Raw genomic sequence first — 15,000 nt, 5'->3', positions numbered from 1 at the left:
ATTATTATTATTATTATTATTATTATTATTATTATTATTATTATTATTATTATTATTGGCGTTACTTCTCACTCAAAACTATGTATAACCTACATTACCGAGAAAGATTCTTATGATCTTGCATTCCGAGTATAAAGAATTTTCACTTGGGATTTATTAAATTTTGTTTATAATTTTTCCACTATTGCTGTGGTAATCATATTAGTAAAAAGGGAGAACTAATGTCAGCAATATATAACGCTTTTTCATACACATTTTCCGTTTGTAAGTTGAGTTTCCCTTCCGTCAAAGTTTCTAAGTTTTATAGAATACGTAGAGGAGTTCCAATGAATAGTTTGTAAAGTTTAAAAGAAAATTTTAATGCATAAATAAGTGCTCATAAAACTTATGCTTACTTATGCACAAACAAACAAACTATCAAGATGAATATGTTCTACGAAGTCGAAATCAATTTTTTATCACTTTGTCTTTAAGTGTGTAAGGTCACAATCAACCATTGTCCATTCCCCAGAAGGGTAAGAATCACTCAAGAGTGATTCCTATTGTGTACAATTTAATATTAGATTTTGCCAAAGTGGGGTAAAAAAGTCATATATAATATATATATATATATATATATATATATATATATATATATATATTATATATATATATGTGTATGTATGTATTTATGTAGTATGTATGTATGTATATAGATAGATAGATAGATAGTGTATGCGTGTGCGTTGTTTGTACATGTTTTACATGTTTGTGGAAGGGTTTGTTTTTATAGATTTAATAGCTGAGATGGAAAGAGATTTTCATCGTATGAAAAGAAATAACTTAAGTTTCCCTTAATTGACTTTTAAAAGGTAAAGTTTGGTAAACATGGATGGAATTGTAGAATATATTGTTAGAAGGTAGCAGTGATGAAAAACGGAAATAATTACGTGACCGATGAATTGCTCAGAAGAGTAGGCGAGAGAGACATAGACAGAGACAGACAGACAGAGAGGGAGAATATCCAAGTAGAAATAATGCAGTTGAGAGGAAGGTCACTGCAGTGGCTCCGTGTAAGCCCTCTCTCACTCTATCGATTTCACCGAACACCCACAAATATTTTTTCTTCTTCTTTTAGTTCATCATTATTTGTCACGTACTTCATGATATGTGTATGCATCGAATTTTGTTGCTTAGTTTTTTGCAATGAATCGGTTGTTTTATGGATTTCATGTTTTGAAATTGTTTTTGCAGAGGCAACAGCTGCAAGTTTCAGTTAATCAAAGATAATAATTTGCGTTATAGCGTTATTTCCTATATGGTTGTTTAGCTATTATAACTTTTGTTTAGGGGAAATTTCACTGACAGACTGTTCCATTTTTTTCTATATTCAGAAATCTAGAATGTAATTCTTATATTAAGCAATGCTCTGGAAGCAGCCACATGAATCCACACTGTAAGAACAAAGTTTTTAATGTTATACCTGACGTTCTCAGGCAAATATCTATGAAAAGATTTAGGATATCACAAATTTTGTGTTATGGTTACTTTTACGAAGTAAAATGTATTAAATATCATTTACATATGATTCAGAAAGACAGTGAACTCTTTTTAACCATGCATTTTCGTTTTTAGATTTGGAAAATATAATCAAACTCCAAAGGGAACCAAATTTCATCTTCCAAGCTAAAACGTAATAGTATCGTGAATATCTCTCTCATAATTCATTTTTCTGCATTCTGAATATTTTTAAATTCTTGTATATCTACCTTGGGCAGTGTCAGGCTCCATAGCAGTACTTGATGTTACATCACCGACTTTTCCAGCATGATTTTATAATTATATTATTTCCGGAAATATGTAAAAAGTCCCTTCTTCTGATATGACAAGGGTCACTCACTCTCTATGAGAGATCAAACTTCAGAGCTGAAGGAGTTCGTGCCCTTCATAAGTAAAATCGCACAGAGAGAGAGAGAGAGAGAGAGAGAGAGAGAGAGAGAGAGAGAGAGAGAGGAAGTTGGGCGGAGAATCGGTCCCTTTCTAAAAGAATAAAAAATAAAAAAACTACGAATAAAAAAAAAAGAAAAATCGTTTTCTGGTTTAGTCTAGGATTAAGAGATATGTCGTGGAGTTTTATAGGGGCATTTCGTTCCCTTTTTCTTTTCTCTCAAAACATATTCCCGATAGTTTTGAAAATCTTGTCTGGTGAAAGGGTGTGCACGAAAATTTTCACACAGTTTTAGTCCTTGACAGCCAAACAGTGCAATGACATTAATTGTTCCCTGTTTTATATATAATATAACGAAAAAAATGTCTCTTTGAAATCTTGCCCTTGGCGTTCCAGCTAGTTGTAGGAAATTTACATTTATGTAAATTGGACACGGCTTATTCGTGTATTAATTTGGCGCATAATATTTTTTACGCTATGTACTAGATCGTAAGTTATTTAGTAGTGCTTCAAGGATACAGGTTGTCGTATGGCTTGTGAAATCAAGTGTGCAACTTTCAGCGTGGTCTAGTAATTGAACTCAAAGCACGTTTGATCATTTCTCATGTTGACAGTCATTTGCTCCTTGTGTACAGAAAAGCCACCTGAATAAATATCCAGGGCTAACGAACGTCTCGCTGCTCATATGTTTTACAAGTTCAATAAAAAATTGTAGTATTTACTTCATTGCCAAACGAGTTCTTTTAGTTCTCTTTTAACGTCACTACATATGGGGATGATTCCCTCTATTTCATTGCCTAGATTACCAACAAAATTGTGGTCGATATTGATTGTAGATGACACCTAAAACTTACGGGTATTATTGCAGTAAATTCTGATTCCTTAAAACGCATAGTATGGTAATGACATATCAATAGACACGAGTTTTAAGTAGTCGAAAGGTAATATTTTCGTTTTTAAACGCTAGATTGTTGTAGTTTTTACTGGCATGTTTCATTAGTTTTTAAATTAACATCCTTTTTTTCCCTTCGACATCGTTGTAGTCTTAATGTATTTGTTATGCTACAATTATGTAGAATCCAGTCTTTTTATTTATTGCATTCTCTTTCCCTCTTGTATTATTGTAAATATTCTTCGATGATCACCAGCTCTGTCACCCTCCCTTCACTGACTGTCTTTCTCCACCCTTTCGTTCCGTCGTCTTCCCAACCCACATCCCCTTCCATTTTTCCTTCAAACTTCACTGAGCTATTTTCTCGTCATCCCTTATTGATCCTCCTTTCTCCATCTTGTCGGAGGATTACAGTCCTTAGTCTCAGGAGCCATTTCCATAACATATTTTCTCAAATTCCCTTTTTCACATTATCAAGCCCTTGATAATTTTGTCTCCAGTTCTTAGTGACATTTTCAGACCTTATTTATTCTGAATTTGTTTTTCCGTCTCTTACGCACGACGAAATTCGCACACAGGCACATGTGTGTGTGTATGTAGTGCCTATTTGTGTATCTCGTTGAGAGAGAGAGAGAGAGAGAGAGAGAGAGAGAGAGAGAGTCTTTTTTTATTCTTCCTATTTTGCTGACGATTCTCATTTAGGTGTGCCATTAAACTAGGTCATCAGTATATCGATCTTCTCCGATCAGGACTTTAGGCTTAAGTTATTCCTCTCGTCCTGTTCCTCTATTTCTTTTTCTTTCGTTGTTGAACAAAATTCTAGATTTACTCATTGCTACTGTCGACAGGACCATTTTTTTGCCCCGTATTTTGTAACAATATCTTTTGTAAGATTTTTCACTGCCTCTCTCTCTCCTCTCTCTCTCTCTCTCTCTCGCTCTCTCTCTCTCTCTCTCTCTCTCTTCTCATCTTTCTTTTTCAAGTCATTATTCTATAAGAACTTTCTTTTATTTAGAATTCTGACTAGTCCTTTTTTCTCAACTTTTTTTCGTCTTTATAAAAAGATGATCTCAGAGGCCCTGACTCCTTCAGTGAATCGCCCTCTCTCGAAATTCCTTTCAAGCTCTTTTCTATTTCACGTTTCCTGTCTTTTTAATATTAATTCTCTCCTGACTTCCTTAGCAATCAATATGTGTGTGTGCGTGTATATATATATATATATATATATATATATATATATATATATATATATATATATATATATATATATATATAAATTATATATACATATATAAATAAATAATATATATATATATATATATACTATAGATAATATACTATATATAATATATGTTTGTGTAATGTATATATTAGTTAAGCCAAAATAACCTATAAATATCGAATTCCTTTTCCAACTCGAGAACACTTACGTTCAAACTCTGGCCAGGGTTTGAACAATCATCACATAAATTCCCTATATTTGTGGATAAATATCCAAAAAAGTATAAAATTATTGTGCAATACTAATATTAATTACATATGCTATATATATATATATATATATATATATATATATATATATATATTTATATATATATATAGCATATGTAATTAATATTAGTATTGCACAATAATTCTCTTTTAACGTCACTACATATGGGGATGATTCCCTCTGTTTCATTGCCTAGATTACCAACAAAATTGTGGTCGATATTGATTGTAGATGACACCTAAAACTTACGGGTATTATTGCAGTAAATTCTGATTCCTTAAAATGCATAGTATGGTAATGACATATCAATAGACACGAGTTTTAAGTAGTCGAAAGGTAATATTTTCGTTTTTAAACGCTAGATTGTTGTAGTTTTTACTGGCATGTTTCATTAGTTTTTAAATTAACATCCTTTTTTTCCCTTCGACATCGTTGTAGTCTTAATGTATTTGTTATGCTACAATTATGTAGAATCCAGTCTTTTTATTTATTGCATTCTCTTTCCCTCTTGTATTATTGTAAATATTCTTCGATGATCACCAGCTCTGTCACCCTTCCTTCACTGACTGTCTTTCTCCACCCTTTCGTTCCGTCGTCTTCCCAACCCACATCCCCTTCCATTTTTCCTTCAAACTTCACTGAGCTATTTTCTCGTCATCCCTTATTGATCCTCCTTTCTCCATCTTGTCGGAGGATTACAGTCCTTAGTCTCAGGAGCCATTTCCATAACATATTTTCTCAAATTCCCTTTTTCACATTATCAAGCCCTTGATAATTTTGTCTCCAGTTCTTAGTGACATTTTCAGACCTTATTTAATCTGAATTTGTTTTTCCGTCTCTTACGCACGACGAAATTCGCACACAGGCACATGTGTGTGTGTATGTAGTGCCTATTTGTGTATCTGCGTGAGAGAGAGAGAGAGAGAGAGAGAGAGAGAGAGAGAGAGAGAGAGAGAGAGAGAGAGAGAGAGAGAGTCTTTTTTTATTCTTCCTGTTTTGCTGACGATTCTCATTTAGGTGTGCCATTAAACTAGGTCATCAGTATATCGATCTTCTCCGATCAGGACTTTAGGCTTAAGTTATTCCTCTCGTCCTGTTCCTCTATTTCTTTTTCTTTCGTTGTTGAACAAAATTCTAGATTTACTCATTGCTACTGTCGACAGGACCATTTTTTTGCCCCGTATTTTGTAACAATATCTTTTGTAAGATTTTTCACTGCCTCTCTCTCTCTCTCTCTCTCTCTCTCTCTCTCTCTCTCTCTCTCTCTCTCTCTCTCTCTCTCTCATCCCTTTTCAAGTCATTATTCTATAAGAACTTTCTTTTATTTAGAATTCTGACTAGTCCTTTTTTCTCAACTTTTTTTCGTCTTTATAAAAAGATGATCTCAGAGGCCCTGACTCCTTCAGTGAATCGCCCTCTCTCGAAATTCCTTTCAAGCTCTTTTCTATTTCACGTTTCCTGTCTTTTTAATATTAATTCTCTCCTGACTTCCTTAGCAATCAATATGTGTGTGTGCGTGTATATATATATATATATATATATATATATTATATATATATATATATATATATATATATATATATATATATATATATAAAATTATATATACATATATATATATATATATATATATAATATACGTATATATAATATATGTTTGTGTAATGTATATATTAGTTAAGCCAAAATAACCTATAAATATCGAATTCCTTTTTCCAACTCGAGAACACTTACGTTCAAACTCTGGCCAGGGTTTGAACAATCATCACATAAATTCCCTATATTTGTGGATAAATATCCCAAAAGTATAAAATTATTGTGCAATACTAATATTAATTACATATGCTATATATATATATATATATATATATATATATATATATATATATATATATATATATATATATATATATATATATATATTTATATATATATAGCATATGTAATTTTTTATACTTTTGGGATATTTATCCACAAATATAGGGAATTTATGTGATGATTGTTCAAACCCTGGCCAGAGTTTGAACGTAAGTGTTCTCGAGTTGGAAAAAGGAATTCGATATTTATAGGTTATTTTGGCTTAACTAATATATACATTACACAAACATATATTATATATACGTATATATATATATATATATATATATATATATATATATATATATATGTATATATAATTTATACTATATTATAGATTACTCTGAATTGCTGAGGAGTTGATACTAAATATATTTACGCACCCCATCACTTGATGCCTAACTCCTCTCCGAAAGTTCCCCTTACCACTGACTGACATTTATTAGCATTGCTCCTACAGCATTTACAACCTCCCTAAACAGTGGCTGCGCATAAATTAGGATTCTTAGCTACTGACTTCGATGTCGCTGTTTACTGCTCCTATCAAACAAATCGTTACAAACTGAGTAATCAGCAATTCTCTCTCTCTCTCTCTCTCTCTCTCTCTCGTCAAATTCATGTTTATTGCAGTTGATGTTTATTCTCATAAACTTCATTTAGTTTTTTTTTTTTTAACGTAACTGCTTTCACCTTTCCTACATGCCCATCATGGTTGAGTGTTCTTAAATTGGATTACACGTCTTCCCTAGTGAATGTTGATTGTTATTTCTTAGTATATATATCACATCTTGGGCGAGGAAAAATTTGTTCAAATTTTGATTTCTCTCTCCGACAGTTATTTTATATTGGAGTTGACTTCAAATGTCATGTTATTGCTACATCCCTCGAGAGTTCATTCATTCATTCAAACACAATTGTTTCCTATCAATCAACTGACGTTCTGTGTGAATATATTCGTAAAACTTACGTGTCCACTACTGCTAAAAAGTAATGAATACACTCCCTTTTCTAAGTTTTTGCCTGATATCTATGAATGTTCCCAGTGTAAAATTAATTTCACCCCATCTCCATCCTCTCTCATATTGGAGCCTTTCTTCTTTAATGTAGTATATAATGATGTCGACTTATTCTTTTTTGTTTTTTCTGTGCTCCATGGGTTTCCTTTCCTCTCCCCTCCTTTGCATGTTGGCTTGGCACACGCGATCTGGGCTGGTCGTTGAGCCACAAACGCCAAACGATCAATGATTCTACACTCGTTCCTTGGGGACTTTCCTGCTATCAGAGACCTCTCCTTTTAAAATCTCTCTCTCTCTCTCTCTTCTCTCCTCTCTCTCTCTCTCTCTCTCTATGAGACCGTCAAGAATTTATTCCAAAATTCCTCTAGGAATTCTTGCCTTGAAGGTCTCATTCAATTTGATGAAATCTTCAAGATTTTATCGCGATTTTTCAGCAGCTGTGATTTTTGTAAGTGACCTTTTATTCTGGACGCTCTCAGGAACCATTTTCTTAAATTAGACATCTATCTATCATGGTAATGATTGAAATAACGTTATCAGAAGGAAGTCGACTTTTACAACATTCCGTTTTAAAGTTAAGAAACTCCTTGAGAGATCCCTCTCTTGAATCCGGATCGCCGCCAGCTAAAAGAATTATGGTCGATGATTCTTAGCTTTCAGTTGTTTTGTTGAATTATATATGTATATATATATATTTATTTATATATTTGTTTATTTTTTACAAGTCCGTACATATTTATGTTCTTGTTTGTCCATTTTTCTTTAAGCTGATAAAATTTATCCACTACATTTTCAAGTACATAATTCTGTCTTACCTTTTTTTTCTCGTATTACTATAGCAATAGTCTACATAGGATGTAGTATCAGTTGCGTTCTTTTTCGTTTTTTTAATATATCTTATTTAAAGATTTTTTTTCTTAGTAAAGTGTTCAATCATGTTTTCTTGCTTTCTCGTACTTATGTACAATGATTCCATTCTTACCAGCCTCTCTCAGCATAACATCACATCCTCCTCAGTGTCGTGATCGGTATGGTCTTGGCCTTTCTCCTCTGTGGCCGCGAGTTCGATTCCCGGGCATTCCACTGTGGAGTTAGAGATATGTATTTCTGGTGATAGAAGTGCATTTTCGACGTGGTTCGGAAGTCACGTAAAACCGTTGGTCTCGTTGCTGAATAACCACTGGTTCCATGCAATGTTAAAACACCATACAAACAATCAAACATCCTCCTATTAATATATTCTTATGCATACACATTATCACATGTTAACAATTTACAAGGAAAACATCTGTGGGCTTGAAAAGAAACAAAGTGAAGTAAAGCTGACTAATTTCCTTTAAACTCTCATGCGTGGAATTCAGATTTCCTCTGCTCAGAATGTTTTATCATCCCATGAAACTTTTCCCTCGGATGAACTTAGGCTCTAAACCTTGATCACGTGAAACTTAGGTTAAATCTTAAAAGTTTGAAGGAGCTTAACTTACTAACAAGGCGAAATTGTTTCTTCTGAAATACGGTGACTAAGATTTTACTGCAAATGAATGCTAATCTGGATCGGAAGTTGATATGTTATGTTTTTGCTTTTGTTTTAAATTATAAAAACTTAAATTAGACAAAAGACCATCTTCAGTGCGTTTGACCGAGTGGTGTTTAATGTACCCAAGGGAGTGCGTGAGTAGGGACGCGTAGTAATTCTTCAGCATGATGAATGGGACTATTGTGAAATAAAATTCCTGTCTCTTAATATTACTGAAGGAAACCACGGCTGGTAAAAATCCATTTTTTATCTATAAGAGTAACTCCTATTGAAAAGCATGCTCAGCTTTTATGGAAAGAAAACTCCGCTGGAGATACTTTTTTTTATTGTTCGTTTAAGGCCTAGACTTATTTTCACCAACTCTGGGCCTATTAGAGGAAAATAAAAACCTAATATGTTAGTGCGCAGTATGGACATTAACATTAATTAGAAAAAGAAAATTCCAGCAAAGGTGATTCCCTTGGATCTTGATAAAGAAGTAAATGACTCTCATCGAGGTGTGCCGAAAGGAAACTAACATCGGAAAAGTGTTAACGAAGGATTGGCTCCAAAGAAAGGGCCATATTATTCAAGGTAACTGAAAATATGTCTGTTTCTTGATATTACCAAAAATGAAAACAGGAACTACATCAAAGAGACGAGTTATACTTAAGTAGCTTGATGAACTTTATTCAGACAAATTTAGGTGAAGTAACTATTTAATGAAAGCTTTCTAAATCAGTTTGTTTTTACTGAAGAAAAATATTATGCGAATATATTAACTACAAATATATAGTTATGGATGCTCATATAACAACATTTGATTGCGATTGTCGTCTATAAGAAAAGCCCAGAAAAAAAATTCCAAATAAAAAAGTTTGTGAAAAGAAAAAGTTACTGCAGAAGGTGATCTATTTAAAAAAAATGAAAAACTTTGGTGACTATACGGTAGACATTCATTTTTAACTAAACTATGATAGATATCCTAACAATTATGTAAGCATTGATATGGATTTCGTTATTTTTTTTTTTTTTTCAAACAAAACCTCGACTTGCCAGTAGACATGAATAGCGGTTTATTAAACGGTCAATTTATGTTGAGAGACTCTGCTTATGTACTGATTGCAATCCGGAGATGTGAGAAAACCACAGAAATCTTTTGTGTTTTCCCTTAAGGTGAAATTCACCAAAAGATTCTGAAAACAGTATAAAACTACAACGCCACCGAATATAACGCATATATTATTTGCAGAGACCTATTTTATTTATAAATCTGTTCATTTTGTTCTTAATCCGAAGGAGTGAAAGGATAGTGCGTGGGAATGTGTTGATTGATGTGCTTCTTGGTATCGTAATGTATGAAATGGAGAACGTTATGCAATTCTCTTTAAAAACGACAGAAAAACAGCAAAAGTTTATTAAGTTAGAGCTTAGGTGTCAGAATAGCAAAATGGACGGACCAAAAACATTTTATCACGGAAACAAAGCAGCTGTAATATGATTTACACATTTTAAAAAATGCGCTAAGTATTTCATGGAAAAACTCCGTTATTCCAGAAATAACAGAAACTGTGACATGAAAAAAAGAATACAAGGATTATATTTCTTCACTAGTTCCATTTTGGACGTGTTGACGAACGTTTTTATTACTAACTAAATCATAAGCACAAAATTGTGGATGGTTTTAATGAGAAATGCACTTCATAATTTTTCATGATATTTGGAAACTTTCGTTCAACGACGGACGTTCACTTAAAACGCGCAGGAAGAGCATGCTCATAAAACACAATGGGAGAAATGGTTTACTGCTGGGGAAGATGCAGAAATGAAGCCTTGCAAATTTCACCAAAGATATTCGGGGGCGAAATGGGGAAAAATGTTTGGTTAGATGTATTGTTTAATTTAAAAGCATCTATAGCATATAGAGCATGAGCTTGAGTATTCATACAATTTCGTCTATATGTTTGTAAATTGAATGTGAAACTTTTCGTGAAAGGAGATAGTTACGTTAATTTAGAGAATTTCGGAATAATTCTAATAGTATAGCTCAAAAGCACAGTTGCTGTTTATGCCTTAGGCGTGAAAATCCAGTGAAGTGTAAAGCATTGTCTGTGACTCGAATTCAGAGAAAGCTTTGTCAAAACGTTTATGCGTGTTCAAATTTCCTACAGTCTGTATGGACAACTTACTGTATCACTTTTCATCATTGCCATAATAATTCGGTATATCGTGAGAAAGGTTACCTTTAAAAGACCTTCTAAGAAAATTATCTTTTGACATTTGTGTTTTCCGCTTGATATTTTTTGTGGTTGATTACCCTCTCCTATTCAGAATTTCGACGGGCTTGCAGGTTTCAGCAACAATTTTCACTTTCTCAGTAAGATCGTACTGGCTTCGTAAGTTATTAACATATCTTCATATTCGTAAAATAGATCGTGGATGACTCATGTTTTTAATGACCTTTGTAGAATAGCTTTTCAAACAAATTTACCTTAAAAAGGAAGCCTATCATTGGCACTGCCTCGGTCATAGTTGTAATTGATGTTCCTCAGTGTTACTTTTAACAGCCAGTGTAAGCTCGGCAAATTGTCGACCATTTTTATAATTGGTTAGGTGTTATAAAACAAAACGACGTATGTTCCAACTATAGCTTCTCAATCATGAACTATCTTTTTGGCCAGACCTTTGCAAAAAACGTAATTGCAAGAATGATATTTGCAGTGTTCTGAATGTAATGTCAAGCTCACATTTCTCAACTTTTACTAACTTAGTTCAGAATATAACTTTAATTCCTTGCGATATTTTATGAATGTGGCTTGTTTGTTGTTTAAGTATTGAGAGCTCGTTTTTCAAGGATCGTCTTCATCTTGTGCCTGGCTTGTACTTCGTTGTAAGACCCAGCTCCTGAACTTTGATTAGTCTTCTATGTTTCTTCGCTGGTTGAGTTCCAGAAATGTAGATATTTGGAGAACGCTTCATAAATGAAACTTGTTGGCTTATGATGGAAAAAAGAGAAGCTTCCAAAGAGAGAGAGAGAGAGAGAGAGAGAGAGAGAGAGAGAGAGAGAGAGAGAGAGAGAGAGAGAGAGAGAGAGAGAGAGAGAGAGAGAGAGAGAGAGAGGCTGTACCGGTACCGCTTATTCTTCTTTTCCAAAACGTTTGTGGTCGGTAAATACATCCTAAAGCGATTTTATGTGGTTTTACGGACTAGGGATATGTTGTTTTTCAAGGCTATTTACCACAACTGGTAAAGGTTTGAGCAGTAGTGGATTTTCACAGACTATGGCGATGGTTCCTTGCGCTTGTGGAAATGTTTTAAAATTAATGTATAGGTTTGGTTCTCTGGCGTTTTATCTTTTGAATTAATTTCGTATTAAGTCAGTCATCGTTATTTGCTTGTAGGAAACAGTCTTTTTGCCCATACCTGCATGAAGCTGCAAATGAAGACAAGATTACCCCTCATCTTATGTCACTTCCTATTTCAAAAAGGTTTGTCCTTTTGCATTCATGAAAATCGTGCTGTTTGAGGAAGCCAATTGTAAGCTGAATTGCCTTTTTACGTGTTTTATAAAATAATGCATATATAAGTATAATTCTAATCATACTTATAACAAAATAAGAAAATTGTGACAGCAAAATCTCATATGAAGCAGGAAATAATGTGGTTGTGTATGATTTGGTTTTATTATTAAGGAAAAAGAATGTCGATGGGTTTGTAAGATACAGAAATACGGAAAAGGCTGCCGATTGATTGGTTGACCATATTAAAGAAAATGGCCTTTCTAGGGACCAAAGTCAGTTAGTATGTGGCACAGGTACTTTCATATCTTATGAATTATTAACCAGTTATCTTATCTCCTCCATGTGTTACCTTCCAGGTACTTTTCTCCATTGATTTGAAATCATATATGTTCCATAATGCAAAAAATGGCATACTGAAAAAATTAGAGAAGGAAACTACTAAGAATTCTGAAAATGTAGCAGGTTAGTTCGCCATTCACATAATATATACAGTGAAGACATATTACTTCAGAACAAAAAAAGTTTGTAGAATTCCCTACCCTTTTCTCTAATTTTATTTTAGGATATAGGAAAGAGATAAATTGATGAAAATATTGACAGAGCTATAGATTTAGATATCATCAGTCCATTCATTGCAAATAGCAATTCCAAGGCGTTGAGAAGCTAGAAGCTTATATTAAAGGTCCTGGCTCACATATTTAGATTCGATTGCAAAGGTGTCGGCGAGGATTTTGGTTCAATGAAGTCCTGATGAGAATCGGAAGGCTACCACCTTTTGTCGTTACCATCTCAAAAAGAAAAATATGTGCTGCAGATATATATATATATATATATATATATATATATTCTATCTATATATATATATTATAGATATTATATATATATACGTATGTATGTATGTATTTATCTACTTCCTAGAAAGCCCGAGAAAACCGAAAACCGAACAATTTAGGCTGCAAGCATAATTGAAATGTTCCTGTAACCTTACTACTCAAAAAGCCACCGAGAGTACAAAGAAAGAAGTTAACAAGAAGCCTTTCATATCTAAAAAAAAAAAGAAAAAAAAAAAAAAATTTAAGTAAGACATTACACGAGCGCCATAAAGGAACAAACATTTCCATTCTCGTGTTATTTGGTGTCATTCTCGTTTAAGCGACACACAAAAGGCTGCATTGTGCACCAAGCTTTCAGTTCAAAGATAAATAAGACTTCGGGTCCCTCCCAAACTTTAGTCATGTCACGTCTTGCTGCCCCTGCCACGTACCCGCGCCTTCAGTCTTTGTTCTTGGATAAAGAGAGTAAAGTTAAAAGGCCATAAGAGCTCAGTCGTGATGGTCTGGTATGCCCATTCCGTTGGCTTGCTTTATATCCCGAATAAGTTTATAGTTCATTAAATGCTCCATAAAATAATACTTGAAGGGAAATCGAAAACTAACAAGCATCTTCCCTTCCAGTAGAGTTCCGTTTTTACAACATTTTCCCTCCATCCTAAAACATATTTTTAATGAATTAATTTATTTTATAACTCAGCATAAAAACTGGTAAAATATCCTATTCGGAAATGCATTCAAGTACACATGCATGTAAGTATATGACACACATAAACACTTCCATGTATATGTATGTGTATATATATATTATATATATATATATATATATATATATCTTACTTATGTCTTACTTTAATTTTTTTTTTTAATATGAAAGGCTTCTTGTTACTTCTTTCTTTGTACTCTCTGTGGATTTTTGAGTAGTAAGATTACAGGAACATTTCAATTATGCTTGCAGGCTATATTGTTCGGTTTTGGTTTTCGGTTATCTCGGGCTTTCTAGGAATTAGGTTTCGTTTTCAAACGTGGTACTTTTATTATGGAAATTTTTATTTTAATGTAAACGGGTACTCGGCGAATTTTGATATAAAATTTGATCTTCATAGGCTAGTACTACTTCTCAAGGGATGTAAAGGTTTACAGTGTGTATTTCAAGCCATTATATATATTAGATAGTTTTGGGAAATTTCAAGAAAGGTTAGAAGGACTAAATTATCATGATAATTGAATTTTTCATGCGGTATTCTTGACCTATAAATTGGCATACTTGCTCAGGTGTCAAATATCATATTAAGGAAGCTTTAGAAACAGCTTGAAGAAACGACGTAATTCCCTCTTCCCATGGCAGTTGCATTTTCAGTCGTTTTTGAGCGGTTGCTGAAGCAGTGGGCTTGGGAAACCAGTGCTTTTCAGATTTCCCATTGCTTCCTCCTGTGTCATATAACCTTCCATCTCTCAAGAGGCAAGTCTATCGATTCCTCTAGGGTGAAGGACCCGTTTTCTTTAGTATTTCGACGGACCTAGGCTACCTGACGACACTGGACTCCTAAAAAATGGGAACGAAATCGGTATCCTTTAATATCACTTGCCATAATCCATTTTATCCCCTTTCAATAGGCTAGTATTATTCAGTATTGCGCGATGATGGCATTCATTAGTCATTGTCAGTAAACGGATATCAGTTCTTTTCCCTTGCTAGATGCGTTCAATAGTTATTTTCTTAAGACATTAAAGAACACTTAAATATTGGAATTAATTTGTATGACGAAAGTTCACTTATTTCCGTATTTAGGAGTGTTAAACGGTAACTACGTACTATATGTAATTTATATATGTTGACAAATATACAGTATATATGTAATTTCATATAAGCTATTAACTTACATAATTTTTATGTTGTTAATGTTTAAATTTATATAATTTTTTTAAGCTGACTTACTTTTTTCCTC

General features: G+C 33.3%; 1 protein-coding gene across 4 annotated transcripts in view; it reads left to right on the top strand.

Moving 5' to 3' along the window:
• LOC135217245 (complexin-like) overlaps positions 1 to 15,000 on the top strand; it is a 344,903-nt gene that overhangs the window by 1,085 nt on the left and 328,818 nt on the right. The window lies entirely within an intron of this gene.

This window comes from Macrobrachium nipponense, chromosome 7 (assembly GCF_015104395.2).
Source record: "Macrobrachium nipponense isolate FS-2020 chromosome 7, ASM1510439v2, whole genome shotgun sequence".
Classification (NCBI taxonomy): Eukaryota; Metazoa; Arthropoda; class Malacostraca; order Decapoda; family Palaemonidae; genus Macrobrachium; species Macrobrachium nipponense.
The sequence above is the reverse complement of the archived record's forward strand: the minus strand, read 5'-3'. Positions and strand labels throughout refer to the sequence as shown.